The following is an 11,173-nucleotide window of genomic DNA, read 5'->3' as shown; positions in this document are numbered from 1 at the left end:
ATAGGATCTCAGGCATTGCCTCAAATAGTGAGGGTTTAACCACTGACCTGAGTAAACCAGGTTGGAACTGAATGTGGGACTAATTGGATGAAAAAGGGACACTGTAATAAATCCCGTCTAAACCAACTCCCCAGTATGATATGATCAGAAATTCCTGACTGAACAGGTCATGCTGCCTAGTCCCACTCCAGGCAAATAACTTTTTAGTAACAGGTTTATTTTTGCCCTAAGCAAGCCCTTTCCATTGCTTTTGAGCATCCAGGTTAACACATTTTTGAAATGCCTATTTTTCAGACCCCTCAGAAGTATAACCACCCTTAATTAAGACTGGTTATAATCTTGGTAACTGTCCTGTAATCCAGGCCCCTCCTTCCTTTACCCCATCCTCATGTAATCACTCTTATGTTCTCTTCTTAATTCCAGATGTATAAAAGTAACCAAAACCATTATTCTCTGGAGCATTTGAGATCTTGTTTCCCAGCATTGTTGTCAGTTTTGGCTCAAATAAATTCTTTTAAAAAATTCTCTACACGTTTGGGTGTAGAGAATTTACATCAACATTTATTTTAGTGTGGTTGGCAGGACCCTGAAGAAACTCAACCGTGTGGACCCACCCCTGGTGCTAGGCGCCAGCAAGGGTCCATCGTGCCCCAGCAGCTCCCTGTTTTGTATCAGGTGAACTTGGGTGAGTTTTCTCTCTTGGAATCTTGGATCTCCCTGCTTTAAGTAGCAAGTTCTGACCTGCCCCCAAAACTTGCTGTTCTGTGGAGAGCGTATATGCTAAGACTATTTATACTGTCAGAAGTCTTGTGGGCACTTGAATACCTTGTTGGTCTGTCTGGGAAGGAGAGCTTGCAGAGATGACAGAGTAGCGTGTCTTCCCAAGGTTAACACCTAAAGGGAGGATTCCTGAAATTTATCAGAAATGACCATTGGTGAATAGAGGGATCATCAGTCTGAGGTGCCCCAGGTTTTGTATCTAGTCTCCTGGGTGTGTCAGAAACATGAAAGAGGCCCTGGCCAGGTGGCTCAGTTGGTTGGAGCATCTGTCCCTATGTGCCAAGGTTGTGGGTTCAATTTCCAGTCAGGGCACATATAAGAAGCTATCAATGAATTCATAAATAAGTGGAACAACAAATTGCTGTTTCTCTCTCTCTCTTTCTTTCCCTGTCCCCTACCCCCCCAATCAATTAAAAAAAAAAAGGTGGTAGGGATACAACATGGCCACCATGGTGGGGAAGAGCACATGGGCTTTAGAGTCAGAGAAGCCTCTGCTTGAATCCTGCCCCTCATGTTGTAACCTTGGGCTATACATAACTAGTCCGAGCTTCAGTTCTCTTATTCATACTATAAGGATAATAATGCCAGCCTTGCAAGACTGTGTCAAGGTTTAAGAGATAATGCAGGGGACATGCCTGCCACAGTTAAGTGGTGGTTCCTACCCACCGATTTCAGGACGTGGTACAACTCTAGGAGGAAGGACACTTACTTTTGTTTGTTTGTCCACAGTGGATTCTTAAGTCAATTTTTGTTCATTTAGGAACTAACTAGGTTGTACCCTTTAGCACTTTGGTTCAGGGTGGTGGGTGTTATACTTTGGGGATCCCATAATGTGGATCCTTATGCTACAGAGGACAATCCAAGGGGTCAGCATCTTTTTAGAAGGATGCAGACTGTCCTTCTCATTCCCTGAGGCCTTGTAAATTTTCAGAGAGGTGACACACCACTGTATATGACATTAGGAATTTTCAAGTTGAACTGGCCCTAGAGATCATTTTAATTGAACTGAATAGAGAAAGATTAAACTTACCTAAGGCTATAGACCCTCTTAGTGGCATATTTGGGGCTAGCCCCCAGCCTCCTTCCTTCTGGCTGGATATACTCTCCACTGTGGTTCTATTATTTAGTTAATGCATACTAGTTCAAAGTAGCATCTTAGATTCAGATGAGTCAAAGCCAAGGTATAGTATATTTTAATTTTAACATGCCGTGTCTATACTGTGAAGTACATTTGGGGCTCCTGCCTAGTCAATTTGCACTTTATGGAACTTGGAGTTTACTAGAAGTTTACTACTGTCATTGTTCTTATATCTTTGCTCAAGACTTTTTGTTCATCACATTTGTGGCTTCACTTAATCCTAAACTGTGTCAAGAGCACAGGTAGATCAGCCCAACCTTTACCCACAGGCACCATTTGTATGCAGTGGTTGTGGGCTTGGGCTGGGGGAGGGCACTGAGTGAGCCGCCATGAGCACACAGTGCCAGGGGAAGTAACCCTGGTCTGCAATCACCCGTTACCAAAGTCCCGCCTGTTGCAAGCCTTGACCAACTGCTCACTTGTTTTTATGGGACAAGAGAAGCAAGAATAAAATGTTGAGATTTTTAAAAAGAAAGCAAACATTTATTCAATTTAATTTTTGTTCTCATAATACAGCTTTTTGACATTTTGTAAAATATCCTTTCTTTTATGAAATTATGGTCATTGTAGATAGTAGGTTCCCCCAACTGTTAATTTTTTAATGTCCTCATCTGGCAAAATGAAAAATGGACATCCTATCTATGTCCTTGAAATCCATGGAAGCTAGTGGTCCATGAAGGTTTGCTTTTTTTTTTTATTATAGCTCCCAGAAATGTCTTGTGTTGTTGTGCAAGAAACCGTAATTGCTGGCATCTGGGTAGAGCTGGAAAACTGACTCAAGAAGAGTGTTCAAGGAGACATTTCTTATTGAGTGGAAGGTTGGATCTTTCAAACTCTTCCTTCCAATGTTAGAATCCATGGTGCCTCCCCATATTGGAAATCAGTTCCGTTTATTTGTAGACAGAAATAAAAGTGTTGAAGGCATTTAGTGGTCTGTCCAGAGAGGGCTTGGTAGGTGAGGAAGTGAAGTGAGACATGAAGGGAAGTCAGGGCTCAGTGCTTCCCAATCCCCAGATAGAAGAGGAACTAGAAAAGGTGTCCCCAGCAGAGGAAAGAGAAAGATTTGGATACCCACTTCTCAGTATACCCGCCTTCCTGGGAAGTGCATTGCAGGGTGCTAAGGAGAGTTTAGCAAGCCCAGGTCAGTTACCTCTGCAAAGAGTGGCTGCACTTTACAATTTCTCTGGAGGGCATACCATTTTATGAAGCAATTCAAATGCATTGCCCCTACTCTTTAACCAGACAGTTCAAGAGTGAAAAAATATGGTATGGTTTAAGCAGTGGGGCCTAGATGGGAACTCCTAGGATTAGTAGCTGTGATCAGTGTGTGTTCTGAGCAGAATGTAATGGAGGCGCTGCTCCAAGGAACAGAGTCAAGGAAATATGCTGCTCATGGGAATTCCCTTACACCCAGTTGTTTAAAAGTGTAATGGTTTTCTAATATTCTACTTTACTCACATACGTCTTCAGGTAGCTTACAGAAATACAAGACTTAAAAAGTAAGAAATTAGGGTATAGAGAAAATAAGGATAGAAAGAAAAAGGTAATAAGGGCACAGCAGGTTTGTTATTTCAGAAATGTTTGTTGAGTGTCTCTGTGGGTTTGGTGCTGCTGCAGGCACAGAGAGAATGAGACAAACCCCTGCCCTCATGGGGTTCAGGAGGGACACACGCTTTCAAGGGCTGGGCCGATACGTTACAACTAGGCTACTAAAACAGCCCTGAATGCAGCCCAAACCTTTCCCTTTTCAATACCATTCGATTAGCTGAGTCACAGGACGATCTTCTTAACTCATTTAATTTCCTTAGACCCTACTCACTTTAGCCATTAATCATGAACTACGGTTTTTTCCTTTTGTGCTGATTTGATACTGTTTTATAACATTTAAGTATCATCATTGCATACTATAGCATCTGATCTTTCCTAAAATAAAACAAATGATAGGATCTTTTCTCCTGATAACAAATAGGCTCTACTAGCCTTGTGTGCAAGTGCAGTTTTGTCACTCATGTAATTTGTGGGTATGTGAATTTCTAAATTATCTGTCGCATTGTTTTCTGAAACGATGAGATGCACTGAGTTAAGAAATTAAAAGTTTATTCTGTGAATGTGTTGTTCAGTTGAGTATTATTACTTCAAAGACTTTTTTTTAAAAAATAGCAAGTCTATTTTTAAATCATCATTGAAATTAAAACATAAAATCTAAAAATTCTAATGGGATTTGTGGATCCTAAGAATAGAATAGAGTCCCCCTGGAGATATACTGATTCATTTAAATTATTTACAAGGTATTAATTATAAATTATTAACATACAATTATATTTTAAGCACTTGTTGAAACATTGCTGCTTTATTTTTGGCATCAATAAAGTTATGGGAAAGATACTATAGTACCTTTATCATGACTAAATATTTGAAGAATTACAATATACACTTTCAAGCCAGAGATTCTGACCTAGTCTGTGTGCAGTGAGGCCCAGACATCAGCATTCCGAAAGCTCTTCAGGTTTCCTCAGGTGCAGCCAGGGGTGAGACCCACTCTGCCGGATGGAGTAGGGAAAACAAAACTAAGAGATGCTCTCAAGGGCCTGGTGAGAAGTGAGGAGAGGAAAAGCAGTGACTGTTCTGAGCCCAGCTGAGCCAACCCTTGCTAGAGAGCTGCTTTCGAGTTGTGGTGTCTGATCATCACAACAGTCCTGAGCTGGGTACTGTCACCCAGTGTACAGAAACCAGGACCCAGTGATAGTAAGTGAATCAACTGAAAGCTGGTGAGTGACAAAGCTGAGATTTCTGTCTGCTCCGTCCCGTCCTGTTAAAAGCAAATGATTTTGGGACTGTGAGCTGGGATTCGAACCCAAGTCTGTCCTTTTCTGGCTCTGGGCTCCTACCAGTCTATGACATTGCCCTACAAAAAGATTCTATAAGCAGGAAGCGATTGGTTCAGGCAGAACAGGAACATTATCTTGACTTTCTGATATTGGTGCTCTGAGACTTTTATTTTGTAAACAGTTCTTAGGATCTCTCACATTTATTGGCTATATATAATAAGAGCGCTGTTTTATAGTAGGTGGAAGTAAGTCTTCTTGGTGTTTTACTCTGAGCAAATAAGTACTGTTATCTTTATTTGCTTACTCTAAAGCAGTAGGTCCCAACTGGGGGTGATTTGGTCACCCATGGGGTATTTGGCCACGTCTGGAGGGATTTTTGATTGCCACATCCGGGGGTTGCCCAGCAGGGGGTGTTACTGGTATCTAGTGAGTGGAGACCAGGGGTGTGGCAAAACATCCTGCTGTGGACAGGACAGCCCCCAGGACTGAGAATCACCCAGCCCCAAATGTCAGTGGGGCTGAGGTGGCGAAATCCTGCTCTAGAGGACAGGAATTGAGTTATGTGGTATATGGAACATGACTGGTTTTAATAACAAGCAATACATAGCATTTATTAAGCATCCATAATATTTTGAAACTCCAGTTGGTCAGTCAGCATTTATGTTCTTGGTATCATTCCTAAAGCACCATTAAAAATGATTTCTAACCTCAGGAAGCTCACACTCTAATGGGAAAACATAACTTCGAAAAGCTGAGCAGCTATGAAAAGGGAAAAGTCATAGTTCAAGCAATGAGAGGAAGCGACAGGGTTATTAAGAGTGGGATCTCTGAAGTCAGGAAGACAGATCTTCTATTATCCATCCTTCTCTATTCGCTACCCACATAACCTCAGACTAGTAAATTGAACTACTCTATTTCCTTCTCCATAAAATGGAGATAACGTTAGCACCCACCTCCTAAATTTGTTGCTTTTAATGAGATAGTACATGTAAGGCACAATGCCCAACATAGAGAAGGCACTCAATAAATGCTTGTTTTTCTTGTTGTTATTATCACTGGAGAGATTCCACGGAGGTGGTGTCTGAGAGCTGCCCACACCTCCTTCAGAGGGGAATTCCAAGATGCCCAGGTTTCTGTTGGTCCTTGAGCAATGAAAGATGAGTTAAGGCTGCGAGTGCTTCACTTGGGCTCCAGGATAGTCCATCCTACTGGTAATGAGCCAGTTGCAGCTGAGTTGGGGTGCAGTTGGAGTTGGCTAAGGGGAAGTGGGGAAGAGGATAGCATATTCCTTTTCCTTGTGAATCTTTGCAGACTGAAGGCCTTTATCACAGTCTATAGAGCAGAAACAAGATGGCAAGTAGGTGTGTGGAAGTCTCCATTTGTGAATGGAAAATACACTTTTGAGCTGAGGCCACTCAAAGTCTCCACTGCCCCCCTTCCCCAGGCAGGAAGTAAGCTCTCCTGTTCCGACCACCACTTAAGGGATGAGGTAGGCTGGCTTGGCTGCCAGAGACTCAGGTGAGGATAAAGGGTGGGGATGCTCTTGCCCTGAATACCTGCTGAATACAAGAAAAGGGTGCCCTATCTTTACCCATTGTTATTCATACCATAGCTGCTATTTTCTGTGTTTTGTCAACAAAGGGCGCTATTTTTAGTTTTCTTTCCCTGGTATTATCCCAGCCCTATGTTCTTGTGCCTTCCTTTAAAGCAATCATCTTCCGGCCGAGGAGCCCCAGCAGGAGCCGTGCAGGGGAGGGCATAATTCTGATGTATGCAGATTTGGGGCCTTTAGCTCTGCGTACCGTCCCCCTCACTGGCTGCTGTCTCAGAATGCTCCTTTCTTTCTCTGGGTTCTGGAGCTTTCCTTGAATTGGCTCGGCTCATGCCTCTGCCTCGTAACTCCTTTGGTTGACTGCCTTCTGTGTTTCGGGGTGTAGGGGGAAGGCTGCTGCAGGGGCTGGGAGGATGGGGACTGCCCAGGACTTTGCAGCTCTTGTTCACATAGGTCCGTATTTGTTTCTCTTCTAATATCCTTTGGATGTTCCATGTCTGAACTTTCTGGAGGCTGGTTTCCAGGAGAGGAATAGTTGCAGGTCTCAGAAGACAGCAGTGAAGCACAGTTGTGAGAATTCAGGGGAGCGTTGTCTGTTTTAGGCTCAGCATCTAGATTTCGTTACTGGACAGCTCAGGCCTGGTGCTGCCAGCAGTTCTTCATACCAGAGCTCTGCTTAGAACCAGCCATGCCGGGGCCTCGGGCCCATACTTTCCTGCCCCCAGAATCTTTCCCGCCTTCACTTCCCTAGATTGCTCACACACACCATCACCCTTAGACTGGTGCCCTGGCATGCCACTCTTATCTCCATCTCTATGCTTAGCTGGTTTTCCAGGTTGTACTTGAAAGAGCGTAGGCCTGAGAGCTGGTTTCAGGTTGCAGCTCTTCCAGCTGCTAGTGTGTGAACTGCTCTCTAGTTTGAGCCTTTTCATTTTAGTACCTGCCTCATTGCCCAGGTGTGACAATCAATTCAGTAATCATTTTTTGAGTACCTCGTACGTGTTGGGCACTGTGCTCAGCATTGTGGGGTGTGGGGAAGAGCGCAAAGAGTCCTGCTTTTGAAGTTGGTTAAGTGTTGGGAGGTTAAGTGTAAGTCATTTCAGAATAATGGGTAAATGTGAAGATATAGATAAGCACAGGTGCTTCTGGAGTACAAAGGAAGGGCAAGAATGCTTTTTGTAGTAAAGAGTATATGCACCCGCCCTGGCTGGTGTAGCTCAGTGGATTGAGTGTGGGCCTGCAAACCACGGGATCGTGGTTCGATTCCCAGTCAGGGCACGTGCCTGGGTTGCAGGCCGGTTCCCTGCAGGCCAGTTCCCTGCAGGCCAGTTCCCATCAGGAGACTCACGAAAGGCAACCATACATTGATGTTTCCCTCCCTCTCTCCTTCCCTTCCCCTCTAAAGATAAATAAATAAAATCTTTAAAAAAAAAGAGTGTATGAACCCTTTTGAAGGATGGGGGAAATGACCCACACAAGTGGGGAGAGTATGGGGGTTGGTGTTCCTGGATGAGAGAAGTGTGGGGGTGTGAAACAGCATGATGTGAGCAGAGAATATGTAAACTGTAATGTTGAAGACAAGGAGAGATGGGCTGATGCTGGAGAGTGAATAGGGGCCAAGTCATGGGAGGCCTTGTAGATCATGCATGCCAAGAATATAAAACCCTACCTTAAAGGCAACAGGGTTATAAAGCAGGAGATTGACATGGCAGATCTGGGATTAGATGAGTAACTTTAGTGATTATGTGGGGAATAGATATAAGAGGGCAAAATGAGGAGTCCAACTGGGAGGATGATAAAACATCACAAAGCAGTCAGAAGGTGTAGGGCTAGAAGGGAGTGGAAATATTTTAAAAATTAGGGCAGTAAGAAGAACAGATCCTGGAGGCAGATTGCTGAGGAGAGGGTGGAGTTAAGGATGACTTCAGGTGTCTGACTTGTCTGGTGGGCGGATGAGGTGCCGGTGACTAAGATGGGGATCACAGGGGGAGCAAGTTTCGGGCTAGGGTGGAGATGATGAGTTCAGGTTTAGACAGGTGCAGATAGCTTGAGGTGCCTGCGCAGTGTGCTAACGGAGTTGTCCAGCGTGCATTTGTACATACAACTCTGACACTCAGGAAGGAAGTCTAGGCTCAAGTACAAACTTGTGAGTTATCAGAATATTGGTGACAGTAAAAACTTCAACAGTGGATGCTGTTGTCCAGGAACACTGTGTGGAATGTGAAAGCAGTAATTCAAGGCCTGGTGGATAGGGAACACGAGTGATGAAGTGGTGGGTGAAGGAGGTGTCAAGGTGGAGGGAGGGGCAGTGCAGTCACAAGGGAGTAGACAGTTTCAAGAAAGAGAGAGTGATCAGTAGGATGAAATGCAACAGTAAGAAAGGTATAGAAAATTATCCACTGGATTTGACAATGGGAAGGTATTGATGATACTTGACTGAGGAACATGAATTGGGGGATCAGAAATTGCAGTGGATTGAACTGGGAAGGGACACGAGGAAGTGAGGAGAGCAAGTACAGGTTTTAGTAGAGAAGAAAGAGAGAAGTAAGGTGGGGCTGGGAGACCCAGAGGAAAGAAGGTTTTTGTTATTTTTTTAAATGTTGCAAAAGTTGAGTGTATTTATAGACTTAAGAGGTGAGACACACTAGATAATAAGAGGTTGTAGGATAAAGAGCAGAAAATGGCGAAGACAAGTTCCAAGGTGGAGAACGCAGATGGAGGCCTGGCCATGGGTGGGAGGAAGGCCTCTCATCCTGGGAGACTGGGGAGAAGGGAACAGGAGGGGTCCAAGTTCACCAGAGGGTGTAGATGGGGTCTGGAAAGTTCAGGTAGTTATCATTTTATGGTTTCAGTTTTCTCGTAAAATAGGAAGAGATGCTGTCTGCTGAGATGGAAGGGCTTTGGGATTGGGTGGGTGAGGGTCTTGAAGAGAGCTGTGGGGATGGGAGCAGTTCCTGAGCAGGGCGGGAGTGGCGGCCTACAAAGCACATGGCAAAGGTTCCTTGATATTCACAATGCAGACCGAGTCTGGGGACCGTGGTCCATGGCGGAATTCTGCGCCTCCTTCAGCAGCACTCAGCCTGGGCGGTGGAGGGTGAAGGTGGAGCATGGAATTCATTAGGGTTGGCTTTTTCCAGAAAAATGGCATTGAAGGCAGATGCTTGTAAGAGAATGGTTCAGGTGGTCAATGGTGCGGCGTAGGCCAGGCAGGCAGAAAATGAAGGACTCAGGGGACCGGAGGTCTCTGCGATGCCAAGGAGCAGATGCAGCAGGAGTGGACACAGCAGAGACCTGCATGGGAGGTGGATTGCTGTTTGGGGTGGGGCTGCTGGAGTCTGAGATTTCTGACAAGGTCCTGGGTGTGGGGGAATCTGAAGGGAGTGGAGATGAAGGCCACGGACTGAAAAGGTTTGTGAGCTGTGAGGCTTTAGTGGTGGACAAGTTATGTGCGTCCACATTCTGCAGAAAGGTGGTGCATGTCCAGGCAACAGGAGGGCTGTCAGTCAGTCTTCAGTGGTGAGGTTGGAAGTTGGTTGTTTCGAGGGGCATTGGAGGCTGATATAACCGCCTGGCCAAGTCTCAGAGTGGCAGAGACTTTTACAGGAAGGGGAAGAGTAGAGGTTTGGAAATGGCACTGGGCAGTGAAGAGGACAACTTTCCTTTGACCTTGTTGGCGGTGGGCAGTAGGAGATGGAGCAATCTCCAGGGGCGGTGACAAGGAAGTGGTCAGGCTGAAATGTGCTGAGGAGGGAAGGGGCTGAAATCTGTGCTTTCACCACACTTTGGGTCCTTGGGGGTTGGCTTGTGTAGGGTGGGGGTTTAACCAATGTGATCCCCTCATCCGGAAGGGAGACCCTTTTTAAATTTAGCCAAGGCACTGTAGAGCTAGTGCTGGCCTGGGAAGTGGTCCCCTCAGCAGAAGTGTGTTTCATCTAACACCACAGGGTACAAGGGAAGGGCCAAAGATGTTAGGGGAGTTTTACCACACAGTGGTGGCTTCAAATGGTACAGAGGGAAGGTGGGCGAGAGAGGGACACAAAGAAGATGGAGGACCATGGAGCTGCATTGAAGTGTCCCTCAGAGGAGGGTGACTGCAGGGGTGTTGCTGTCAGCAGTGACTGGGTATAGCAAGCTTTGAGGCCTTGATATACTGGCTGATTCAAAGGGTCTAAAGAGCAGCCACTAGGCCCAGGGCCAGGCTGGAGCCTCAGAATGATCCCCTTTGGGTAGACAATGGTGGTCCTTGCACATCTGCCTCACTCTCAAGGGATGCGTATTGGAAGTGCCTGCTCCTGGACCCTGCTCCAGGTGTAAGGAAATCACACCTAGTGTGACATTATAGCCAGCTCCATGGTGATTCTTGTGCACCGAAGTCTGGAAACTGCTGATCGGGAGCCTTGGTGGTCTTGGGAGTGCAGTTGGTGGTATACAGTGAGGTAGCATAGACACAGAACCCAGCATGGGGCCTGCCTGGTCAGTGATAGTTATTATTCACCCCACAACGCCATGGCCACATCAGTGACATATATGGGAAGGGTATGTGGGTGTCAGCACAGTTCATTACCAGTATAAACCAAAATTAGTTTTAGACTGTATTAGAGAATAAAAAGTATGTGTTTGAACAAAAAGGAACCTCAGGCCAGGAGACACAGAGTCAGGGAGCAACTTAAGTTGTGTTCCACTGAGACAACGGGCAAGCCGCCTTTTACAGCAAAAGTTCCTGCCCAGGTTCTCAATGAGATCTGCTTTATGTGAATGAGGTATCCAAATTGTGCAGTTCTCACTGGAGAGGCAGGTGTGAGGCTATTGGTAGAAAGACAAAACCAGGGTTTCCCTGCAGTGGTTGACTCAGACAGATGGCATAAACAGCGGGCA

The sequence above is a fragment of the Artibeus jamaicensis genome, unplaced genomic scaffold, assembly GCF_021234435.1.
Source record: "Artibeus jamaicensis isolate MK-2021 breed Jamaican fruit bat unplaced genomic scaffold, CSHL_Jam_final contig_585, whole genome shotgun sequence".
Lineage (NCBI taxonomy): Eukaryota > Metazoa > Chordata > Mammalia > Chiroptera > Phyllostomidae > Artibeus > Artibeus jamaicensis.
This window is presented reverse-complemented; position numbering follows the sequence as displayed.